Below are 15,581 nucleotides of genomic sequence, written 5' to 3'. Positions count from 1 at the left end.
GATTTGTTTGAGTTAATTTTATATCCAGCTACTTCACCGAAGCTGTTTATCAGGTTTAGGAGTTCTCTGGTGGAATTTTTAGGGTCACTTATATATACTATCATATCATCTGCAAAAAGTGATATTTTGACTTCATCTTTTCCAATTTGTATGCCTTTGATCTCCTTTTGTTGTCGAATTGCTCTGGCTAGGACTTCAAGTACAATGTTGAATAGGTATGGGGAAAGTGGACAGCCTTGTCTAGTCCCTGATTTTAGAGGGATTGCTTCAAGTTTCTCACCATTTACTTTGATGTTGGCTACTGGTTTGCTGTAGATTGCTTTTATCATGTTTAGGTATGGACCTTGAATTCCTGATCTTTCCAAGACTTTATTCATGAATGGGTGTTGGATCTTGTCAAATGCTTTTTCCGCATCTAACGAGATGACCATGTGGTTTTTGTCTTTGAGTTTGTTTATATACTGGATTACGTTGATGGATTTCCATATATTGAACCATCCCTGCATCCCTGGGATGAAACCTACTTGGTCAGGATGGATGATTGTTTTGATGTGTTCTTGGATTCGGTTAGCAAGAACTTTATTGAGGATTTTTGCATCAATATTCATAAGGGATATTGGTCTGAAGTTTTCTATCTTTGTTGGGTCTTTTTGTGGTTTAGGTATCAGAGTAATTGTGGCTTCATAGAATGAGTTGGGTAGAGTACCTTCTGTTTCTATTTTGTGGAATAGTTTGTGAAGAACTGGGATTAGATCTTCTTTGAAGGTCTGATAGAACTCTGCACTAAACCCATCTGGTCCTGGGCTTTTTTTGGTTGGGAGACTATTAATGACTGCTTCTATTTCTTTGGGGGATATAGGGCTGTTTAGATCATTAACCTGATCTTGATTCAACTTTGGTACCTGGTATCTGTCTAGGAACTTCTCCATTTCATCCAGGTTCTCCAGTTTGGTTGAGTATAGCCTTTGGTAGAAGGATCTGATGGTGTTTTGGATGTCTTCAGGATCTGTTGTTATGTCTCCTTTTTCATTTCTGATTTTGTTAATTAGGATGCTTTCCCTGTGCCCTCTAGTGAGTCTGGCTAAGGGTTTATCTATCTTGTTGATTTTCTCAAGAACCAGCTCCTTGATTGTTTGATTCTTTGAATAGTTCTTCTTGTTTCCACTTGGTTGATTTCGCCCCTGAGTTTGATTATTTCCTGCCGTCTACTCCTCTTGGGTGAATTTGCTTCCTTTTGTTCTAGTGCTTTTAGGTATGTTGTCAAGCTGCTAATGTGTGCTCTCTCTAGTTTCCTTTTGGAGGCACTCAGAGCTATGAGTTTTCCTCTTAGAAATGCTTTCATTGCGTCCCATAAGTTTGGGTATGTTGTGGCTTCATTTTCATTGAACTCTAAAAAGTCCTTAATTTCTTTCTTTATTCCTTCCTTGACCAAGGTATCATTGAGAAGAGTGTTGTTCAGTTTCCACGTGAAGGTTGGCTTTCTATTATTTATTTTGTTATTGAAGCTCAGCCTTAGTCCATGGTGATCTGATAGGATGCATGGGACAATTTCAATATTTTTGTATCTGTTGAGGCCTGTTTTGTGACCAATTATGTGGTCAGTTTTGGAGAAGGTACCATGAGGTGCTGAAAAGAAGGTATATCCTTTTGTTTTAGGATAGAATGTTCTGTAGATATCTGCCAGATCCATTTGATTCATAATTTCTGTTAGTATCACTGTGTCCCTGTTTAGTTTCTGTTTCCATGATCTGTCCATTGGTGAAAGTGGTGTGTTGAGGTCTCCCACTATTATTGTATGAGGTGCAATGTGTGCTTTTAGATTTACTAAAGTTTCTTTAATGAATGTGGCTGCCTTTGTATTTGGAGCATAAAAATATGGAACGCTTCACGAATTTGCGTGTCATCCTTGCGCAGGGGCCATGCTAATCTTCTCTGTATGGTTCCAATTTTAGTATATGTGCTGCCGAAGTGAGCACCCTCCATGCCCTTTGAGGCTTGAAATTTTTCATGCATGCTAAAAAGTGAGTCATTGTCTATATCTGGCCAGAGGTACTGGTGGCTCTTCCATTAATAACTGTGGTGCCTAATAACTTGTCAAGGTCAATGCTAGACCCTATGTTCCCCAATTTCCTGCTCATGAGCCCCATCCAGCTCAAAGTCTACTTTGTCTTGATCTCATTTTACCCTGAAAATCTTTCTTTCCACTACTGATTTGTCTTTACTTTTCTCAGGAGACATCTATAGCTCTTCATAGAAAGCCCTTTTCTCTTGAACCGAGGACTTTGGAATCTTTACTGCGGCCATTTTCACTCATGAAAATTCAGGACAAGTGGCTGAGCTGCCTATGTAACACCAGCTCCCACTGTTAGTATTTGGTTGGGTAAGACAGAATTTCATTATGCAGTCTAGGCTAGACTCAGTTTGTAGCTATCCTTCATCAGTCCCCTGAAGCTTGCGCCACCACACTGGATAATCTCTCATCCTGTTCTGTATGTGATGACTGCCTTAGTTCATTTGTGTATTGCGGACCATGCATGTAGAGGTAGAGGACTGGAACCTGATAAATTTCTCTCATTTTTTTCCTGTGGGCCCTTTTATTGGATCTTGCACCATGGAAAAATGAAAGAACAGTAGGTGTTTGTCCTAGCACAATGTCTGTCTGTCTGTCTGTCTGTCTGTCCTCATACTGGGTGTTGGGGTCCTAGGTATTGCTTAATATTTCTATATAGTGAGATTATCTCTAAATAAACTGAAACACACACACCACACACACACACACACACCAAACCAAACCAATGAAAACAAAACAAGTCAAAACAAAACAAAACAAAAAGATTGTGAATGAAAAGTTAAAGGCAATTCCAGGGCTGGAGAGAGGCTCAATGGTTAAGAACACTGACTGCTCTTCCAGAGGTCCTGAGTTCAATTCCCAGCAACCATATGGTGGCTCACAACCATCTGTAATGTGATCTGACACCCTCTTCTGGTATGTCTGAAGATAGTGACAGTGTACTCATATGAATAAAATAAGTGAATCTGAAAAAAAAAAAAAAAGAGTACTGACTGCTCTTCCAGAGGTCCTGAATTCAATACCCAGCAACCACATGGTGGCTCACAACCATCTGTAATGTGAACCGATGCCCTCATTTAGTGTGAATGAAGATAGCAACAGTGTACTCATATACAATAAATTAAATCTCTCTAAAAAACAGTTGATGCAATACTTTATTATGTGAAATAAACACCTGATTTGTTGGGATCCTATACCTATAAGTACTTTACCTATAGAAATTCCCCATATCCTTAGTTTACCGATGGTGTAAAAGAAAGGCCAGGAACCCCTTCTGGTCCATGCCAGCACTGGGGCACCTTGGGCACGGAGTCAGCGGAAACACCCTAGGTCCCCACAGGACTCTCCACGGGATCTTAGGACCTCTGTTGAGTGGATCACAACTTCTGCCAGGAGGCAGGTTCGAACACCAGATATCTGGGCACCTTCCCTGCAAGAGGAGAGCTTGCCTGCAGAGAGTACTCTGACCACTGAAACTCAGGAGAGAGCTATTCTTCCAGGTCTGATGATAGAGGCTAACAGAATCACCTGAGGAACAAGCTCTAACCAGAGACAACTATAACAACTAACTCCATAGATTACCAGATGGTGAAAGGCAAACATAAGAATCTTACTAACAGAAACCAAGAGCACTCACCATCATCAGACCACAGCATTCCCACCCCACCCAGTCTTGGGCACCCCAACACACCCGAAAAGATAGTCCCGGATTTAAAAGCATATCTCATGATGATGGTAGAAGACATCAAGAAGGACTTTTAATAACTCACTTAAAGAAATACAGGAAAACACTGCCAAAACACATAGGAGACCTTAAAGAAGAAGCACAAAAATCCCTTAAAGAATTGCAGAAAAACACGACCAAACGGGTGATGGAATTGTACAAAACCATCCAAGACCTAAAAAAGGAAGTAGACACAATAAAGAAAACCCAAAGTGAGGCAACGCTAGAGACAGAAAACCTAGGAAAGAAATCTGGAACCATAGATGCAAGCATCAGCATCAGAATACAAGAGATGGAAGAGAGAATCTCAGGTGCAGAAGATTCTATAGAGAACATCAGCACAACAATCAAAGAAAATACAAAACGTAAAAAGATCCTAACTCAAAACATTCAGGATATCCAGGACACAATGAGAAGACCAAACCTACAGATAATAGGAGTAGATGAGAATGAAGATTTTCAACTTAAAGGGCCAGCAAATATCTGCAACAAAATTATAGAAGAAAACTTCCCAAACCTAAAGAAAGACATGCCCATGAATGTACAAGAAGCCTTCAGAACTCTAAATAGATTGGAACAGAAAAGAAATTCCTCCCGATACAAAATAATCAGAACAACAAATGCACTAAATAAAGATAGAATATTAAAAGCAGTAAGGGAAAAAGCTCAAGTAACATATAAAGGCAGGCCTATCAGAATTACACCAGATTTTTCACCAGAGACTATGAAAGCCAGAACTGCCTGGACAGATGTTATACAGACACTAAGAGAACACAAATGCCAGCCCAGGCTACTATACCCAGCCAAACTTTCAATTACCATAGATGGAGAAACCAAAGTATTCCACGACAAAACCAAATTCACACATTATCTTTCCATGAATCCAGCCCTTCAAAGGATAATAACAGAAAAAAAATACAAGGACAGAAATCACACCCTAGAAAAAGCAAGAAAGTAATCCCTCAACAAACCAAAAAGAAGACAACCACAAGAGCAGAATGCCAACACTAACAACAACAAAAAAAGAAGCAACAATTACTTTTCCTTAATATCTCTTAATACCAACGGACTCAATTCCCCAATAAAAAGACATAGACTAACAGACTGGCTACACAAACAGGACCCAAGATTCTGCTGCTTACAGGAAACCCATCTCAGGGAAAAAGACAGACACTACCTCAGAGTGAAAGGCTGGAAAACCATTTTCCAACCAAATGGTCTGAAGAAACATGCTGGAGTAGCCATTCTAATATCGAATAAAATTGACTTCGAACCCAAAGTTATCAAAAAAGACAAGGAGGGACACTTCATATTCATCAAAGATAAAATCCTCCAAGAGGAACTCTCAATTCTGAATATCTATGCTACAAATGCAAGGGCAGCCACATTCGTTAAAGAAACTTTAGTAAATCTCAAAGCAGACATTGCACCTCACACAATAATAGTGGGAGACTTTAACACACCACTTTCATCAATGGACAGATCGAGGAAACATAAATGAAACAGGGACACATTGAAACTAACAGAAGTTATGAAACAAATGGACTTAAGAGATATCTACAGAACATTTTATCATAAAACAAAAGGATATACCTTCTTCTCAGTACCTCATGGTACCTTCTCCAAAATTGACCAAATGATTGGTCACAAAAGAGGCCTCAACAGATACATAAATATTGAAATTGTCCTATGCATCCTATCAGATCACCATTGACTAAGGCTTATCTTCAATAAAAACATAAATAATGGAAAGCCAACATTCACGTGGGAAATGAACAACACTCTTCTCAATGATAAATTGGTCAAGGAAAGAATAAAGACAGAAATTAAAGACGTTTTAAGAGTTTAATGAAAATGAAGCCACAACATACCCAAACTTATGGGACACAATGAAAGCATTTCTAAGAGGAAAACTCATAGCTCTGAGTGCCTCCCAAAAGAAACTAGAGAGAGCACACTCTAGCAGCTTGAAAACACACCTAAAAGCTCTAGAAAAAAGGGAAGCAAATTCACCCAAGAGAAGTAGATGGCAGGAAATAATCAAAATCAGGGGCGAAATCATCCAAGTGGAAACAGGAAGAACTATTCAAAGAATCAACCAAATGAGGAGCTGGTTCTTTGAGAAAATCAACAAGATAAATAAACCCTTAACCAGACTCACTAGAGGGCACAGGGATAGCATCCTAATTAACAAAATCAGGAATGAAAATTGATATGTAACAACAAACCCTGAAGAAATCCAAAACACCATCAGATCCTTTTACAAAAGGCTATACTCAACAAAACTGGTAAACCTGGACGAAATGGACAAATTTCTAGACAGATACCAGGTACCAAATAACTTTGGTTATTTGGATATATCAGGATCAAGTTAACTATCTAAACAGTCCCATATCCCCTAAAGAAATAGAAGTATTCATTAATAGTTTCCCAGCCAAAAAAGTCCAGGACCAGATGGGTTTAGTGCAGAGTTCTATCAGACCTTCAAAGAAGATCTAATTCCAGTTCTGCACAAACTATTCCACAAAATAGAAGTAGAAGGTACTCTCCCCAACTCATTCTATGAAGCCACAATTTCTCTGATACCTAAACCACAGAAAGATCCAACAAAGGTAGAGAACTTCAGACCAATTTCCCTTATGAATATCGATGCAAAAATCCTCAATAAAATTCTCACTAACCAAATCCAAGAACACATTAAAACAATCATTCATCCTGACCAAGTAGGTTTTATTCCAGGGATGCAGGGATGGTTTAATATATGGAAATCCATCAACGGAATCCATTGTATAAACAAACTCAGAGACAAAAACCACATGATCATCTCCTTAGACATGGAGAAGGAGAAAGCATTTGACAAAATCCAACACCCATTCATGTTAAAAGTCTTGGAAAGATCAGGAAATTAAGGCCCATCCCTAAACATGACAAAAACAATCTGCAGCAAACCAGTAGTCATCATCAAAGTAAAAGGTGAGAAGCTGGAAGCAATTCCACTAAAATCAGGGAATAGACAAGGCTACCCACTTTCTCCCTACCTATTCAACATTTTACTTGATGTCCTAGCCAGAGCAATTAGACAACAAAAGGAGATCAAGGGGATACAAATTAGAAAGGAAGAAGTAAAAATATCACTTTTTGCAGATGCTATGATAGTATATATAAGTGACCCTAAATTCTACCAGAGAACTCCTAAACCTGATAAACAGCTTCGGTGAAGAAGCTGGATATAAAATTAACTCAAACAAGTCAAACACCCTTCTCTACACAAATCATAAGCAGGCTGAGAAAGAAATTAGGGAAACAACACCCTTCTCAATAGTCACAAATAATATAAAACACCTTGGTGTGACTCTAATGAAGTGAAAAATCTGTATGATAAGAACTTCATGTCTCTGAAGAAAGAAAGTAAAGAAGATCTCAAAAGATGGAAAGATCTCCCATGCTCATGGATTGGCAGGATCAATATTGTAAAAATGGCTATCTTGCCAAAAGCAATCTAGAGAATCAATGCAATCCCCATCAAAATTCCAACTCAATTCTTCAATGAATTAGAAAGAGCAATCTGCAAATTCATCTGGAATAACAACAAACCTAGGATAGCAAAAACTCTTCTCAAGAATAAAAGAACCTCTTGTGGAATCACCATGCCTGACCTAAAACTGTACTACAGAGCAATTGTGACCAAAAACTGCATGGTACTGGTATAGCTACAGACAAGGTGACCAATGGAATAGAATTGAAGACCCAGAAATGAACACACACACACACACTTATGGTCACTTGATCTTTGAGAAAGGAGCTAAAACCATCCAGTGGAAAAAAGACAGCATTTTTCAACAAATGGTGCTGGAACAACTGGCAGTTATCATGTAGATGAATGCAAATCGATCCATTCCTATGTCCTTGTACTAAGGTCAAATCTAAGTGGATCAAGGGACTCCACATAAAACCAGAGACACTGAAACTTATAGAGGAGAAAGTGGACAAAAGCCTCAAAGATATGGGCACAGGGGAAAATTCCTGAATAGAACAGCAATGGATTGGGATGTAAGATGGAGAATTGACAAATGGGACCTTATAAAACTGCAAAGCTTCTGTAAGGCAAAAGATACCTTCAATAAGACAAAAAGGCCACCAACAGATTGGGAAATGATCTTTACCTATCCTAAATCAAATAGGGGACTAATATCCAATATATATATAAAGAATTCAGGAAGTTGGACCCCAGAAAATCAAATCCTGCAATAACTCTCCTGGGCATATATCCAGAAGATGTTCCAACTAGTAAGAGAGACACATGCTCCACTATCCACTATGTTCATAGCAGCCTTGTTTATAATAGCCAGAAGCTGGAAAGAACCCAGATGCCCCTCAACAGAGGAATGGATACAGAAAATGTGGTATATTTACACAATGAAGTACTACTCAGCTATTAAAAAAATGAATTTATGAAATTCCTAGGCAAATGGTTGGACCTGGAGGGCATTATCCTGAGTGAGGTCACCCAATCACAAAAGAACTCAAATGATATGTACTGACTGATAAGTGGATATTAGCCCAGAAATTTAGAATACCCAAGGTATAAGATACAGTTTGTGAAACACATGAAACTCAAGAAGAACGAAAACCAAAGTGTGGACACTTTGCCCCTTCTTAGAATTGGGAACAAAATACCCATGGAAGGAGTTACAGAGACAAAATTTGGAGCTGAGACAAAAACATGGACCATCTAGAGACTGCCATATCCAGGGATCCATCCTATAATCAGCCTCCAAACGCTGACACCATTGCATACACTAGCAAGATTTTGCTGAAAGGACCCTGATATAGCTGTATCTTGTGAGACTATGCCTGGGCCTAGCAAACACAGAAGTAGATGGAGTCAGCTATTGGATGGATCACAGGGATCTTCCAATGGAGGAGCTAGAGAAAGTACCCAAAGAGCTAAAGGGATCTGCAACCCTATAGGTGGAACAACAATATGAACTAACCAGTACCTCAGAGCTCTTATCTCCAGCTGCATATGTATCAAAAGATTGCCTAGTGCCATCACTGGAAAGAGAGGCTCATTGTTCATGCAAACTTTATATGCCCCGGTTCAGGGGAACACTAGGGTCAAAAAGTGGGTGTGGGTGGGTAAGTGAGTAACGGGGAGGATATGTGGGACTTTTGGGATAGCATTGGAAATGTAAATGAGGAAAATACCTAATAAAAATATTTAAAAAAAAAGAAAGGCCAGCAACCAGAATCAAGCTATGTTGGTACTCAGCTACTGAGCTGAATCATCAGGATTGAAAACTCCACTGTCTTTTCACAATGAATGAGGCTGGGGAGGGCATCATACATACCAAGCAAGCATTCAACAACTGACATACATCTCCAGTTTACTTTAACCAAGTCATTCATTGGTTCATTTTTGTAAGCTGGCATATTTCCAGAGGGTCTTACTTTGTAGCCTAACCTAACTGATAATTAATTTTATCTACCTAATAGGGATGTACAGACACTCAAAATTTTTATTGAGGTGGCTAATTAGCCTTCACATCAGGTTTGTTAAAAATTGCAAATCTCCTGCCTCATCTTCTCATGTCAGCAAACATAGTTTAAAACCAATGCTACATATGTGTTTCTATGAGGAAACAAATATTCTTCATCACCTTGGACCACAACCCAGTCTTAGAGACAGGCTGAAGATCTGGGATGGGTGCTTGTCCATTTGGTCACTGTGTGGACACAAGGAACGAGCTTGGCAGAGAACTCAGTGTCCAAGAAGCTGGACAGTGACCTTAATCATGGGATTAGTCTCTATACTGGCTCCTGGGGGGCTCTTTGTTGCTGTTGCACTGGCTATACTGTATGAGCCATATCTGTAGTAAGTCTGGCTGTGATTTTCCTGCCATTTATGAAGGGTGATGTCAAAGATGAGAGGAACTCAGAGGAGTTGTTTTATTACTCCCCCTACTTTTCCAATATCTAGAAGCTGGGCAACTGAGACATATTTTCTCTGGATATGGATGGTACTTACTGGGGGCCCAGGTTCATTTTTATGGTAGAGCTTACCAACAACTCCTGTCTCCCACCTGGAATGCCATGAGTATTGTTTGTAGAAAGAGAGTGTCTTGTGGTGTTGATAGAAGAAATGATTGGTCCATGATCCTCGTATTAGTATCTGACAAGACAAATCACGGCAGCCTCTATATTCATTTGACCATTGTTAACAATAATCTTTTGTCTGGTCAAAGAGAAATCAAGTATAGAGATCAAAATATTTATATGGGTTAACAGATCCTAGGATGATAGCAATTTGGATTTGTTCCTGGCATCAGGCTATGGGGCAGTTTTCTGACCCTATTTGGAAAGACTTTGTTATCTGTGGGTTTGTCTTGACCCTCAAATCTGCAGATGTAAAGGCTACCCTGGATAGAAATGAACAGGAAGGGGAGTGCTAGAATCCCATGTTTAATACAATAAGGTCGAGCTCAACTGCCAGAGTGGAATCTCATTTTCTGGAATTGAGGAGAAGTTAGGTGGTCTCAATGTCCTCTGGAACTTAACAGAGTATGGTCCTATTAGGATTGACATGTATGAAGAAGACTCATTTTTAGGTAGAGGGATAAAAAGTTTGAGGTGAGACAGGTGGAGCCAATGAGAGAGTCCCTTGAGTGTAGGGGTCATGAGAGTTACCTTAAAAGGGCCCTGGCATTTGAGAGAGAGGGGTGAGGGCCAATGGTTTGGAGAGCATAGAAGGATTTGGTATCCAATGTTGGCAGGCAGTGCACAGTAGATAGTGTGTGGCTGCCCTCAATGGTGATAACCAAAGTTCCATAGGAGAGAGCACAGGTGGCAAAACAACGTGGTGAGTAGATGGTCTGGGAGGACAGAGCATTTAGGTAAAAGACCAGGAGTTAGTACCAGATATCCATACATGAGTTCAAAGGGTAAGATGAGTAGACGTCAGTTGGGGAGACCTTGTAGCCTGAAGAGACCCAGAGATAGGAGTTTTACCCATTCAAGGTGATGTTCCTGTGACAGCTTAGCAAGAGTGGTTTTTAAAGAGTGGTTGATTCTTTCTACATTATCTGAAGATTGAAAGTGGTAGGGAACATGAAAATGCCTTAGAAAGAGAAATTTAGAAAGTAAAATCAGGACCATTTTAGGACTCCTTCTGAGTGGAAGGTGGCTGGGACAACACATCAGGGGAATATCTCTTGGAGAAGGAGATCAGAGACTGTCTGATCCCTTTTGTTAGTTGTGGGAAATGCCTCCACCTACCTCAAGAAGGTGTCCACCAAGACCAGGAGGTACTTGGCACATTTGACAGTTTGCCCACTTGTGGGTAAAGTCAAGTTGCCAGTCAGTTCCAGGAAGGGAACCTCTAGCCTGATGGGTAGGAAAAAGGTTGCTACAAGATCTTGAGTTGTAGTTTGACATCTAACAGATTTTGCAAGAACCAGTGATAGATTTTTAAGAAAATTAAGTTCTCAGGAGTAGGCTGTAGGTGGGTCTTAAGAAAATAAGACAGTGCTTGGTTATTAGGATGAAAGAGTTGGTGAAGATAGGACAGAGTTTGACAAGTGACAGGGGGTGAAAGTGGCGATGTAGGTTGTAATTCAAGGATGTCTTGAGGAGGTTGAGATGAGTCTAGGCCCCTTCCGGCTGCATCTCTAACTGCCTCATAGGCTTGGTTGTTTCCCTTGGAGACAATAGAGTCATCTGTCTGGTGGGATATGCAGTGAACAATCCCAAAAGCTGTCAGGATATGGGAGGCTATAGCATGGTCATAAAGTGGGTTGCATTAGTTATTGATCCTCCTTTTGTTGTAAGTAACCCAAGCTCCTTCCTGATACTGGTGTGGACAGGAGGATATGGAAAGCTTATTTGGAATTTGTGGAGATGTTGAGAGACTTTCCCTGTGTCAGCTGAAAGACATGGATAAGGTCTGTTAGTCCAGCCTGTTGATTAGTGGTGTGAGCAGCAAGGACCTCTGCCTCCATTACCTTGGTGTCTGACAGTATGGCATAGGGTCCAGATTTTCTGGAATCTTCCTATAGAACGGAGCTTCCACATGTGTACCAGATATAGATGGATTGAGGCAATGTGCCCTCCTGCATGTGTGGAGGATAAGGTAATGGCTCCTCTAATGTTTCAGTGCAGAAGTGAGATAGTATTTGGTTGAGGAAGAAGATTGGAAATAGTAGGAGGTGGACATGTTTGGAAGGTGCATGTGGAATCTTCTATTAGTGCTACCTGAAGATAAAGAAACTTGGAGGGAAGTAGAGTCTTTAAGCCTTTGTAAGTTAGGAGCTGTTACTGGTTATGAGAAGAGAAGGCAGTTATAGGTGACTCCAAGTTGAGTTTTTTTGACTCTCAAATAAGGAGTTCAGTGGCTGTTAAAGTATGAATACAAGATGCCCATCCCTGGATGGTTAGATCTAGTTTATTTGACAGGTGTGCTACATGTGCAAAAGAGGGTCCCAGTTGGTGACCTAAGACTCCAAGGGTAAATCCCTCTTTTTCAGTTACATTGAGGGAAAAAGAATGAGTCAGGTCAGGGAGATATAAGGCTGGGACCTTAAAGAGAGCCTGTTGGAGCCTTTGAAAGGGCTTAGTAACAGTTTTGAGAAGAGGTTCATGGATGGTGCCTGAAGCTGCCCCATATAAGGAGCAAGAAAGGAGGGAAAAGGCATGAACCCAGGAACATAAAAAGCTAACCATTTCTAGAAATGATAAAATCTCTTCCTTTGTATAACGGATCTTGGAGACTGAATCAGATTCTTTCAATCTAAGGTAATAACCTTGTGAGTTGGGGTGATTTTTAGTCCCAAATAGGTGACCTGAGGAGTAGACAGTTGAACTTTAAAAGTTGAGAACCTGTAGCATCCACTGGAAAGGATATTTAGAAGAGCAAAGGTGTCAGCTTGGCTAATATCTATCCAGGGGCTAGAGCAGGATGTCATCTATATAAAGTTCAATATTAGATTTAGGGAGAGATAAAGAGAGTAAGTCAGAAGCAGGGCTTGGCCAAATAGGTTTGGGCTGTCCCGGAATCTCTGAGGTAGAAAAGTCCAGGTAAGTTACATAGAAAAGTGGGTGTCAGGATCTGTCCAGGTAAAGGCAAATATGTTCTGTGACTGGGCATCTAAAGGGATACAGAAAGATGCATCATTGAGATATAGGGCTGAGAAATGAGAAGTTACCAAGGGGATAGTGGAAATAAGTGTATAAGGGTTAGCCACAAGAGTATGGAGAGGAACCACTGCAGAATTAATGCACCTGAGGTCTTGAACCAGGTGATAGGAACCGCTAGGATTCTTAACTGCTAGTAAAGGGGTGTTAAAGTGTGAAGAGTTGGGATGAAGGAGTTTTTACCTTAATAGGTCAGAAATGATAGGCTCACGTCTGAGGCTCTGGAGACAGTAGTTAATGAGCTTGGGTGTTTTACCTGGCACAGTAGAGTAACTGGATGACAAGAGTAGTTCTTGTCATGTTTAGCAACAGTGGGGTTCTGGAATTCCCAAACTAAGGGGTTCACCTGAGAAGCTGGTAAAGGAAACATCATGCTAGAGTTAGTAGGTTGACTGGCTAGAAGGAATTGGGAATGAACCGCTGGTGATCTTGGGTTTAGAAGAATCAGGGAATCAAAGGAAATAGATGATTCCAACTTAGCTTCCCTTCACAATAATAGGACAGGACATGTCGGCATTTCCAAAAAGGAATGGATGAGAGGCACACCTGAAAATGCAACTAAAAATGCAACAAAGTGGTGGGGTTTGGTGGGGAAGGTGACGTTGTCCTCCTACCCCAACAATAGAAAAACATGAAGGGGAAGTAGGTCATGAAAACTGTCAGGACCAAGTAAGTGGCCTCAGTTTCCAAGAGGAAGGAGATGGGCCACCCACATACCATCATGGCTTCCTGGGGCTTATTGCCACCCACAACTGGTGGTTGTGGCTGAGTCAAGAGAGCTCAGGCCTCTTCAGTCATCTATAGCCAAGCCTAGGTGATCTGCTGGAGGTTGATCTGGGAGTGAGGTCCATCTGTCATGTGTGACATGAGGGCAATTGATAGCCCAATGTCCCTCCTGATGGCACCTAAGACATGGCCTCCTTGGCTTGCAGGGCATAAGGCAAGTTGACCTTGTTGTAGGGGCATGTTGGTCCGGAACCTTAGAAGACCAGGAGTCTGGGGTCATAGCTGGGGCTGGTCAGATAGCCTTTGCCAGCCTGTGGTAATTTTGTTTATGGGCTTTATCATCTCTCCCATGGTACACCTTGAAGGCCAGCACCAAGGCTTCTGTCTGGGAGTTAGGGGCCCCTTTTCCAACAAGTTAAGTTTAGCTTTTATTTTGAGGTAGCTCCGGGGAAAAAAAAAGTAAGACATCAGAAGTTGCTTACCTTCTGGGTTTTCAGGGTCCAGATTAGTGTACTGCAATAAAGCCTTTGTGAGGCATGCTAAAAATTGAGATGGGTTTTCCTCTTTGCCCTGGACAACTTCTTGGAGTTTTTAAAAATTTACTGTCTTTAAGACTGCCTTTTTAAAGGCTGGCCTGAAGGCATGTTATAAATCGATCTCTGGCTAAAATACCAACTGCAGAATTATAATTCCATTGAGGAACTTGGTCAGGTATTGCACTGATGTAATTGAACCAATTGGATACATTCCATCTATTGGTGAATTTTGTCTGCATGTGTTTTTGTCTCTTCCCAAACTTACCTGTGTTCATCAGGAAGTAAATTATTAGTAAGGATCATATGTACATAATGGAAAGTCAAGCTATAAGATTGAGTAATATACTGAAACTCTTTAATAAAGGTGGAGGAATTAGAGATACAGGAACCAAGTCTGTTTTCTATTTGAGAAAGTTCACTAAGGTAGAAAGGGACATGGACTCTGACAAGGCTGTCCACCCTAGTAACTTCCCTTAGAGGAAGGACCAGTGCTGGGTCAGGTGGCCCTGGAAGAATACTTGGGGGTTTGGCTGTGGCATTACAGCAGGTTATAGGAGTAATAAAGGTCAGCACCAATGCAATGTGATTGGAGTGACCTGCAGCTGGCACAGGAGGAGGGGAGGGGTCTAGAGAGGTCAAGCTAGGAGGCTTTTGGGGTGTCCTGGTGAGGAGGAGAAATTGAGGCAGCAGTTTGGGTTTTCAGCAGCGTGGAAACAGGTCTGCAGTGGAAAGGAGGTGGATGAAGGGTTGTAGACTCATCTAGCAGAGGTTGTGTAGGTTTCATAGCTAAGAGAAGTTGGATTGGGGTACAAGAGGATCACATGGAGGGGTTGAAGATAGATGAATGCCTGTACATAGGGAACCTCTTTCCATTTACCAGAACTCTGGCAGTATGGATGAAGATCCCTTAAAATCATTACATCTAGTGTACCTTTAAGTGTCCATTTGGAGCATTTCAATGCTCTGGTCCTCATGACCAACCTCCTCATCACAAGAAGGTCATCACAAGAATGTACTGAATTTGCCTGAAAGTGGTTCAACCTAGATGTAGGAATTTAGGAATTGCTACAAGAGCCTGAGGGATTATGAATGGTTTTCAAGAAGGAAAGTCACCCAAGGGTCTAAGTCTTATCTCATAGATCAGCTAGGAGGTTGGTCATAAGGACCAGAGCATTGAAATGCCAACCTCTTAGCCCAAGAAAGGCTGACCAGGCCCTATCTGGGCATTTAGGGTCCCTTCTGCTAACTGAGGAAATGCCTTACTAAAATGCTGGTGTGTGTTCCCAGGCTTTTCTTTTTAGTAGCAGAAAACATGGAACTATATGGTTGGTGTAGA

The 15,581-nt window shown here is 40.9% G+C and overlaps 1 non-coding gene across 1 annotated transcript; it reads right to left on the bottom strand.

Moving 5' to 3' along the window:
* Positions 1-1,869: 1,869 nt before the first annotated feature.
* LOC147005232 (U6 spliceosomal RNA) lies at positions 1,870-1,976 on the bottom strand. Its single transcript, XR_015047041.1, has one exon. It is a non-coding gene; the product is annotated as a U6 spliceosomal RNA (small nuclear RNA).
* Positions 1,977-15,581: the final 13,605 nt, after the last annotated feature.

Source organism: Mus caroli, unplaced genomic scaffold (genome assembly GCF_978045245.1).
Source record: "Mus caroli unplaced genomic scaffold, Mus_caroli_1 scaffold_4, whole genome shotgun sequence".
In the NCBI taxonomy this organism is placed as follows: Eukaryota; Metazoa; Chordata; class Mammalia; order Rodentia; family Muridae; genus Mus; species Mus caroli.
The sequence above is the reverse complement of the archived record's forward strand: the minus strand, read 5'-3'. Positions and strand labels throughout refer to the sequence as shown.